Below are 11,596 nucleotides of genomic sequence, written 5' to 3'. Positions count from 1 at the left end.
GAATGTATTTTTTTTATGACAAACATAATCTCAATGCTCGTTTATCTCTGACAATTTCCATACCCAATATTTTCTTTGCACCACCTAAGTCTTTCATCTTAAACTCACCATTAAGTTGCTCCTTTGAAACATCAATGTTTGACATACTTTTAGCAATAATAAGCATGTCATCCACATACAATAACAAATAGATAAACGAATCATCTAGAAGCTTTTTATAGTAGACACAACCATCATATGCACTTTTAGTATACCTATGTGCCTCCATGAACATATCAAACCTTTTATACCATTGCCTAGGAGATTATTTTAAACCATATAATCACCTTTTAAGTAGACACACACAATCTTCCATACCAAGAACAACGAATCCCTCAGGTTGTTGCATGTAGATCTACTCTTTAAGCTCACCATGTAAAAATACTGTCTTGACATCAAGTTGCTCTAACTTAAACTTAAAGTATGCCACTATAGCAAGCAACATGCAGATTGAACTATCCGTCACAATAGGAAAGAATACCTCATTGTAGTCGATTCCCTCTTTTTGTGTATACCCTTTTACCATAAGCTGTGTTTTGAATCTAGCACTTTCAACCCCTGAGATCCCTTCTTTTTCCTTGAAGACCCATTTGTATCCCACAATCTTCTGGCTTTTAGGTGGTTTCACAAGCTCTCATGTTTGATTTCGGTGTAAAAACTCAATCTCCTCAATCATAATAGTTAGCCACTAAGAAGACTCAATACAAGTAATTGCCTCACGATAAGAGTAAGGCTCATTAATCTCTATTTCTTCAGCCACAAATAAAATATAAGAATCAAAATCACGCTCCGCACAAGTAACAAAATCATCAAACTTCTAAGGTGCTTTTGAATTCCTTCTAGGTCTGTTTGTAGCAATGCTTCGTTATTGTATATGAAATATTGATTTTTGTACCTCTTACGATTCATTCTGGATTTCACTATCATCTTGCACTATCCTAGGAGCATTAATTTCAAGCTTTTTTTTTTTTCCTTTTAGAGCCTTCAACAGTCCTTGTTGTACTAGCAATGCGCGCATATTAACATGTAGCAAGCTGAAATAGTTTCTTCCATTAAACATTTCAATCTCATACTTGATCGAAGTTGCCATAGCGAGATTGAGATTGACTTAAAAACTTTGATGCTCTAATACCAGTTTGTTGTGAAAATTGTGAAATTATCTCTAAAGAGTTGCCGAAGATCTTACCCAATCAATAGAATAAAGAAAGAAAGAAATCAAGCGCACCCACAAGAACACAAGAATTTACGTGGTTCAGCCTTTTGATGACTTATGTACACGGGCACAGTAACAAAGAAAGATTCACTAAAAGAAAAATTAGGAGATTACAAGAATAGTTTCAAACTCACAACCCTTATCCCACGTACACCCAAATCACTCTCTCTAAATCTAGGTGATGACTATTCTTCAACCCAATAAGATCCTTTTATAGTGCCAAATCTAATAATCTTATCCTAATATAATTAGGATATGTTATACTAGTCTAACTAGATTTAAAGACTATCTAAAAGAAGGTATACTAGTTTAATTAGAATTAAACAATTCTAATCATACTACAATTCAAGACTATCCTAACATATTTTGATGTTGTGCCGCTTGAACCATATTTGATATGGGTAGGTTTTTTAGATTGGGAGGCTGCCAATAGTTCTAGATGTGACTGAGTCTTTGTTGTTATGCACTAGTCTATCTACTTGGAGTCCGAATGCCATAAGAAGTATCAAGTTTAAGAACTTACAGATTTGTAGTGGCATCCAGTGGCTTCTAGACCACTTTAATATAAAAACCCAACCTTTTTTTTTTTTAAAAAAAAACCTTTCATGAAGGAATTAAAAGGCAACATGGGCTCGAAGGTCATAGAATTAGCATCAAACACCTCAATGATTGCTCCATTGATCAGCAAAAAGCTAAGCAAATATGAAGTGAAACCATAACTACAGTGTTAAGAAGAAAATTTTTTAAGAATTCTGCTGCTGTGTATTTTTTTTTTTTAATTTTCTATGCGATTGATACATTGAATTTATAGGCACAGATCAATTGATGGCATTGGTAGATAGCTCAACGAAAGTCAAGGTTCTTGTGTAAATGCTTGGTTTCTTTCTTTTATTTTTTGGAAGAAAAAAATTATATTTGAATTTACTATTTTATATTTTAACCATTTTCTCATTTTGAATCAAATAAGAAGCCTTTTTCTTACTTGTTATTATTTAATCTACAACAAATTTTAATTAAATGCTCACAAAGAACCCTTTTTCTTACTTGTTATTATTTAATTTACAACAAATTTTAATTAAATGCTCACAAAGAAGCAATGAAAACAAAACCCAAAGTCCAAAAGCATAAGAACATACATATGAGATGTTGAGAGACTTTTCTGGTACATGCTTAACTTAATTCTTTCAAAAATTAAAAAGAAAAGAAAAGAAACGTAAACCTTGCACGAGAAAGGAAAGTATCCTAGATATATGCTCATAATAAATTAATCATGAGGTATACAAATATACGTATGCATGTTATTTCAGAAGTGATCATCGACGATGCTAGTGAGGATCAATTGGCTTACTATCTATGCTTGGACTGTTGGCTGTGGGGCTCGGTGGTGCTGATGGTAAAGTCCTTGTAGGTTGAGAAGAGTTGGATGAAGGAGGAGGAGAAAGAGGAGGAGGAGGAGGAGGAGGAGGAGGAGTAAGGTTCTCAAGATAAGCTAAACCTCGGGAGGCTTCAACCATGGGAATGCTATTTGAGAAAATTATTGTTCCCTGGATCAACATGATGAATACAAGAAAATATGAAATGGTAGCCATTTGGGACTCCTTAGTCAAAGGGTTTTTTTTTTTTTATTGGGTTCTTAGCCCAAGTGATTGTATCATTATATAGGGACCCAAACTTCGTAGCCCATGGGTTACGCAATCGAAGTCAAGTCAAGGTCGACTAGAAAATGGTAATAATAATTAGCCCAATATAGGATTAACTCATCAAGGAAAATTCCCTTTTTCCATGTCTACAATTACCTGTAATAATGTCGAAGAAGCGTTCAGGTGTGAAAATAAGAAAGGTTTGCCTACCTTTTTTTCTTTTCTAGATGAGGGTTTGGTCGTAGAATCAGTCAAATGAAACTTTTGGAACATTATTTTTTTATTTGACTTTTTTTATTCCTTGAATAGAAAGAGATGATAGTTTATGTGACCATGTCCTTGCGTCATATGTTGCATTCATTTTTCCATATATCTCTCTTTTATAGCATAAAATTGACCTTACTCAAGATGATAAATTTGGGTTGAAAATTAAAATTTTCTATTCTTCTTGACTTTTTTCAGTTTATATATGAAGAGCTTGTCTTTTTTTTTTTCTTCTTTAGTTTGGGAAGGATGGAGTGCTTGATTAATATAAGAATTGGTTAGAGGAGGGTATAGAAATTCAAGCAATCTCAAATTTCTTCTTTTCGTTTATTTAGTATAAATATATAGTGGACGTTGACTAAAAGCTGTTTTTCATTCTTATTCCTCTATAATTAAGTCACTTATTATGAGGAATATGACTCAAATTTAACGAAAAACACTTACAATACACTTTGTTTATTCTATCGGATTAGTGAAGAAATTGATGTACAAATTAATATTTGACGTTGAGTGATTTTTAACATGATATCAAAAACTTATTTGATCAATTGAGTTTGTACTGACTAATTCTGATGCTCTTTATTTTGTTAACAATTAAATTTCAGCGAAAGATATATAAAAATTCGAAAGACACTGAGTTTTAATTTCTATAAAATAATTAATCAGCTGAATTTAGGACCCAAAAACTTAGTAACTATGGAGTTTTGAACCATGCAAGTTAAAGGTGTAAAACGTTTGCTTATTCATAATTCTAATAAACTAATGAAAACTTTCATGTGTACATGTGGAATGGATCAGGAGGAGTGCTATAGGCCGTCTTTAGAGCAAAGGTCGCATGCGGGGTAGTTCAATTTGGTCTTTTTCTTGAAGGGATTAGTGCTAGAGTATGGATAGTTGAAGGTTTGAGTGTTATTTCGACTTTTGAGGAGCAAGATGAAATGGAAACACTCCTTGAACAATATTGAGATTTGTTTGAAATATGGTTTGAAGAGCTCATACCATACCATAATCTGCCAAGTGATAGATCAATTGTTTTATGGGTTAGTTTGAGTGAAGTCCCAATTCATTTATAGCATTTAAACACATTTAAGGCAGTTAGTGAATGCTGGGGGAGCGTTTATTGGACTTCACAAGAACACCCAAATGCTTGAGAGGTTTGTTCATATTTTTATGTTGGTCAGAGTCAGTAGGAGGGTCGTTATTGTAGATCGTGCGGTGCTTGAGGCTGGTGGTAAACAATTTAAGATTAGTGTTGGCATGTTGGGTAACAAGACTTATCATGCATTGGAATTGTACTCGAAAGAGAAAGAAGCTCTATTGGAACGCGTAGAGGAGACATCATAGGAGGAGTACAGCAGCAATAATGGTGGTGACATGGAGGACACAATGGAAGAGCAGTGGAGAGATGAGCAAAGAACAACGAGAGGATTGGGCATGATGATAGAGGGTATAGAGGTAGCACGGGAGTTAGAGGATTTCAAAATAAAGTTGAGTGGAGTACTTAACACAAGTGGCGATAATGAGAATGAAAATATGAAGCAGGTGAAAGTAGAGAAAAAAGCTACAATCTATCATAGGATTTGACAACATGAGATGTGGGCAGCTAAGGTAGAAGGAAGCGAGCCAGAAAATGAAAAAAAAAAAAAGAGAAACAATTTGAAAGTGTGACCAAAGGAAAGATTTAAAGGCTAAAGAATTATATTTGATTATATTTGAATTTACTATTTTATATTTTAACCATTTTCTCATTTTGAATCAAATAAGAAGCCTTTTTCTTACTTGTTATTATTTAATCTACAACAAATTTTAATTAAATGCTCACAAAGAAGTAATAAAAACAAAAACCAAAGTCCAAAAGCATAAAAATATACGTATGAGATGTTGAGAGACTTTTCCGGTACATGCTTGATTTAACCCTAAATAATTCTTTCAAAAATTATAAAGAAAAGTAAGCCTTACACAAAAAGGAAAGTATCCTTGATACATGCTCATAACAAATCATGAGGTATACAAATATATATGTGTGTGTATGTATCTTATTTCAGAAGTGATCATCGTCGATGCTTGTGAGGATCAATTAGTTTTACTATCTGTGCGTGGACGGTTGGCTTTGGGGCTCGGTGGTCGTGATGGTAAAGTCTTGTCTAAAGGTTTAGAAGGTTTGGATGAAGGAGGAGGAGAAAGAGGAGGAGTAAGGTTCTCAAGATAAGCTAAACCTCGGGAGGCATCAACCATGGGAATGCTATTTGAGAAAATTATTGTTCCCTGGATCAACATGATGAATACAAGAAAATATGAAATGGTAGCCATTTGGGACTCCTTAATCAAAGGTTTTCTTTTTTTTTGGTTCTTTGTATAAGTTGATTGTATCATTATATAGTGACCCAAACTTCGTAGCCCATGGGTTACGCAATCAAAGTCAAGGTCGACTGGAAACAGATAATAATTAGACCAATATAGGAGGAACTCATCAAAGAAATTTCCCTCTTTCCATGTCTACACTTACCAATAATGTCAAAGAAGCGTTCAAGTGTGAAAATAAGAAAGGTTTGCCTACCTTTTTTTCTTTTCTAGATCAGGATTTGGTTAGTGGAATCAGTGAAATGAAAATTTTGGAACATTATTCTTTATTTGACCTTTTTGTTTCTTGAATAGAAACGAGATGATAATTTATTTAATCATGTCCTTTCTTCATATGCTGCATCCATTTTTCCATATATCTCTTTTTTATAGCATAAATTAACCTTACTCGAGATGATAAATTTGGGTTGAAAATTAAAACTCTCTATTATGCTTGTCTTTATAATTCAGTTTATATACGAAGAGCTTGTCTTTCTATTGTTTTCTTTTCTTTTTGTTCCTTACTTTGGGAAGGATGGAGTGCTTAATCAATATAAGATTTGGTTAGAGAACCATATATAAATTCAAACGTTCTAAGATTTCTTGTTTTCGTTTTATTTTGTATACTTAAAGCTGTTTTTTCAATTTTATTCATCTATTATAAAGAATATGACTCAAATTAATCGAAAAACACTTACAATGCTTTTTGTTATTTATCAGATTAGTAACGAAATTGATCTAAATCTTAACAAAATAATATTTGAAATTGAGTGATTTTTAACACGATATCAAAAACTTATTTGATTAAGTGATTTTAGACTTATTAACTCTGATAGTCTCTATTTTGTCAAAAACTAAATTTCAACGAAGGTATATAAAAATTCGAAAGGCACCGAGTTCTAATTTCTATAATTTTGTTTTTTTGAAAAGTCTAATTTCTATAAATTAACTAGCTTAATTTCTTAGACAAGGATCCAAAAACTTAGTAACCATTGAGTATTGAACCATGCAAATTAAAGGTATAAAACTTTTGCTTTTTCATTATTCTAAATAAATTAATGATAACTTTCATGAGGGAATTAAAAGATAACATGGGCTTGAAGTTCATAGAATTGCATCAAACACCCCAACGATTGCTCATTGCTCCATTGATCAACAAAAAACCAAGGAAATATGACAGTGAAACCGTAATGACAGTGCTAAGAAGCAAATAAACTAAAAAATTCTGCTGCCGTGTATTTTTTTTTATTTTCTATGTCATTGATACATTGAATTTATAGGCACAGATCAATTGATGGCATTGGTATACAGCTCAATGAAAGTCAAGGTTCTGTACTAAATATATGCCCCATGTGAATGTAAAATGTCACAACTTAAATTTGAGGGTCCATGAACAGCATGCACGAGTCCAACAGGCAAGCCTACGAGATTGGAGAAAGCCTTCTTTCATAAACCCGATTAACATATTTCATTTATATCAAGAACTCATAGCCATTTTCATCCCCATAATTTCATCGATATATTCACATTAACCATTAGCCATCTTGGCTCATTCTCTCATAAACATTTACATCATTAATTTCTTAGCCATATGTTGGCTGTCCCATGAAAGTGTCTAGACATATCGTTACATAAAAACATATGGCAACGCAATGCCAACATAAATCCTTAACAACATACTTATTACATAATATAGAAGTATAAGACTTAATCTATGATCTAGCGGAGAAACATTGTTAGCGGATAACATACCATTTGCCAAAATTGTGTGTCTGACGTCAACAACACTAATCCACCCAATCCTCGGTGTTTATTTATCTGCACAATACAATCAAAAAGGGTGAGTCACACAACATATCATAGTGTACATTTCATATCCTATGCCATGCCATTACATATTCATAACATCATAACAAATCGTAGAGTGGTCTTCCCTAGACATAACATAGTCATGTGCGGTGGCCAACTGACGGACAACATACATTATCGTGTCATGCTCCATTGCCGAAGCAAACGACGAAGTCTACAGTCATTATCCGGAGTCGTCTCAACAGATGGCATCATAGCACTACAGGCGGGACGAAACCACCATCCTTGTAGGCATCGTACATAATCATCGCACAACAAGTGGGAATCACAGGCAAGACGAAACCACCATCCCTGATGGCAAAACATACATGGACACAAGGATATCGACACACTTATCATCAATTCACATCATCGTTTGGAATCATCCATGAATGGATCATACTTATCATCATCATTCATGATCATATAATCATGAACTTACATTTCATCCTCATCATGGTGCTAAGTTCATCATGGTTTACATTTATGCATTTATCCCAAGCACAATCCTTCTAGGCATATCATGCATTTTTCATAACATTCACTAGTCTATACATAACAATTCTAGATGTATTTATCATGTACACATTCATCATAACATCATAACTCTCATAATATTGGCTCATATTCATATTAACATCATTAGCCTAGGCACACTATCTTTAGGCGTATCACATCATTCATAAACATTTTTTGATCTTGGAATTCTACCTTTAGACATACTTATGGCTCATACGTAGCATAAATGATGCATTTCCATTATAAAAGTATACATGCACCCTAGTTATTATGCTCCTATGCATTGAAATTCCTCACTCACCTTGACACTTCGAGTGTTCTTTATCAGCACTTGTGCAATATAATTCACCAATTCCTTAGCTTCAATCCACACAATCCAGCACTTAGGCAACATTCTTATGCCCATAAGCATCTAACATTCAACAATGCATAAACATACACATCTATGCCATAACTTTCCACTTCATAATCAAATCTTAGCTTTCAGATAATTTCTAGCTTTCAAAGTATAACCCAATCTCTAGCAATCAACATACAAGCTCAAATTTCTCAAATTCTTCAATAATTAGCTTAATTCTTACCTTAGATATTGATTTGCCTAAATTAAACTTCAAATCTCCAGCCACATTCAAGCACTACCAGCCATTAAACTGAAACACATATTTCTATATTATAAATCGTTTAAATTAACAATTAAATAGTGAAAAGCTTCAATCTTACCTTTAAATTAGTTTTCTAGCCTCCAAATGCCTTATTTCAGCCTCCAATTCACTAAGGGGGATGAGGGTTTTGAGAGAGGGTGAGAGAGCTTTTATTTTCTCTTATTTTTTTGAATGGGTAGATAGCCTAATGTCTTATTTTTATTTTTTTTGCAAATCTACATGTATGTATCGATACATTTGGTAATGTATTGATACATTTTCACGGGTTAACTTTAAATCTATCGATACATGATGCAATGTATCAATACAAACCCCACAGAATGCTTTCTACCTCAAATCTATTGATACATTTGGGTAATGTATTGATAGATTTCATCCAAAATGTTCCCCTTTTCAAATCTATCGATACATTTAGATGATGTATCAATAAAATTCATCCAGAATGCTTCTCAATTCAAATCTATCGATACATTTGGACAATGTATCGATAGAAATTGCATTCACTGTTGTGTTATTCAAATGTATCAATAGTTGAGGCCATGTATCTATACATGATTCCCATAATACCCCTCTTGTGTTCTTCCTGCCTTCAATGTATTGATACATGAAGCCCATGTATCGATACTTTCTGTCTAGAATGCACAGTTCTAACACCTAGAGCTTTCTAGCTCAATTTCCAAACTCCCATTTTTCTTTCTTACACACTAGTCTTAATTCATCATGTTTCACTCAATATTAACACATAAACTCATCATTTACTTCAAATTCTCATCTATGCTCTATGTTACATAGTACATAATTCAAACATAACATAAATTGCATATATATCATACTCATTTAAGTGCCAAACATATGCACTATGTCATTCACGTGCCAAACATATGCACAACATCATTTGAGCTTTCTCATATTCATATATCTCATAATCATCTCTATGAACATAGGCAATCTTTAAACTCATAGGCATTTACATCAAAATTTCATTAGCTCATTCAAATAGCTTAACACAAATCAAGCATATTCATCATTGAGGTCGGGGCTGTTACATAAAACATCAACAAAAAACAAAAATTATATCACATTGTCTATGTGGAATCAATAGGCTACATCAAACATAGTTGTATCACTGCAATTTATTCGAAAATCTTACGTCCTAGCTCAATAATGATAATCATTATCATCATTCCTAAGAGGCCGCCAAGATACTTATTGTATTCCATCTAATGGAAATTTGAAAACAAAGATTTTAAAATCAAGGAGACGTTTGTTTGACGTGCTCACAAAACTCGAGTCCTGCTCCTAATTTGCAGCGCTTAGGTGTCTGAGAAAGTCTATAATTAAAACGAGGGCTTGGGGGTGGTTGTAAAATCTTGCTATGATATGAATTTCCAGTTTTGGAGGCTTCAATGGTGGGAGCAGTATACGAGAACATAGCTCCATGGATCAACAACAGTAATAGAAGGTAAGAAATGGCAGCCATTTGAGAGTTGGGAATGGATTCTTTGTCATGTTAACCATGCATGTAACCTTTTATAGCCTTCTGGGTTGCCCATTGGCTAAGGAGTACTATAAACCCAACAAAGTCAAAGTCTTATTCATAAAGAAACAAAAAGTAAAAAAAAGAACAAAAGTAAATGCCGTGAGGAAAGTGTTGAGTCATTCATATGAGTGTCAAACGGACAGAGGATAGTTCCCGGAAGGAAGTTTCCTTTTGGGGATCTTCTGTACCATTTCATCAAAAAGAAGTTTTATTGAGTCTACAAAGATAAGAGCAGAATATATACGTTCAAATTGTTTCAAGCATTGAGTTTTTTTTAATTAATTTTTAATTTCAAGTCGTTTTGGTATCTTCACAGAACTTGTGTCTCGCAAGTTGTTCAATTTATTAGAAAAAAATAGTCATTTGCATATATTTATATAAAAAATAAAACTCGTAACATATCAAACTCTTGAATTTGCTAAAAATAAAAGAAATTTTATTGGCACTTAAACATTTAACTTAATGATAAGTGCATATTACTCAAAGAAGATGGATTCTCCTTTTCTGTCAAATATAATAAATAAGAAATTTAATAATATTTTTCACAAAAATTAAAATAAAAAAGCTACGTGATATGACATTATGTAAAGTTACAATATTTCAAAATAAAACTTCCTAAAACAACTCAAATTTGGCTTAACATTGCTACTCCTTTTAGGTGGATTGGGATTCAAGGTTCAAATCTTTCCTCTCCCTTGTACCTCCACATGTTCATAAATAAAAAAAAAAAATCGAAGCTGGCAAATAAAAGTATGTACCTTATTGGACAAGGAAGTAACAGAAGATAGTTATCTCGACGGTAGAGGTGGGAAGGAGTTTAATTCGGTGGTGTTCCAGCCAGAAGATCTAGATTGTTAAGCTGATCAGTCGTATGATATGCTGAGCTGATGGAAGACCGTGGTGGAGCTCGTGGTTGTAACGGCTTATTTTGAGGACCAATAATGTGCTTTGGTGGCGGCGGTCATGATTTACCAATAACTCAGTTGTACACCACATTGAACTTGCACTATAACAAATTTAATTTAAGACAGCACATTTTTAAAATGTGCTACTCAAAATGTTTTTGGTATTTTTTTATGTTTTTTAACATTTTTGTAGATCTAATTTCATTATAAAAATTTTTAGATGCATTATAAATAAAATGTAACGATAAAAATTATACACATTAACAAAAATTGTAGTTTTTTATATTGTTACTATATGTAAAAAGAAATGAAGCTAAAAGTTTAAATAGTTGTATTTTTTAAAATTTTACTATACAAAAAAATATATCACCTAAAACAAGTATGATTAAGACTCAAATTATTTGTAGTGTTGTGTAGAAAATCATGGGAAGAAATTGTGTTGAAAGAAGACCTCGAAGCAGCTTCACTTTGCGAAAGTAGGAGGCCATAAATCAATACGAACAGTAGTAGGCGAGAATTCGGATCCATGACCAGCCTCGTAAAATTACTAGAGCTACGAAGCAAAGCTAGCTTAACACTTGGGATTAATTAATAGACATTCTTGGCTGCCTACTTGTTTAGGTAGG

This window comes from Theobroma cacao, chromosome 5, assembly GCF_053813885.1.
Source record: "Theobroma cacao isolate CCN51 chromosome 5, ASM5381388v1, whole genome shotgun sequence".
NCBI classification, from domain to species: Eukaryota; Viridiplantae; Streptophyta; class Magnoliopsida; order Malvales; family Malvaceae; genus Theobroma; species Theobroma cacao.
Note: the sequence above shows the minus strand (reverse complement) of the source record.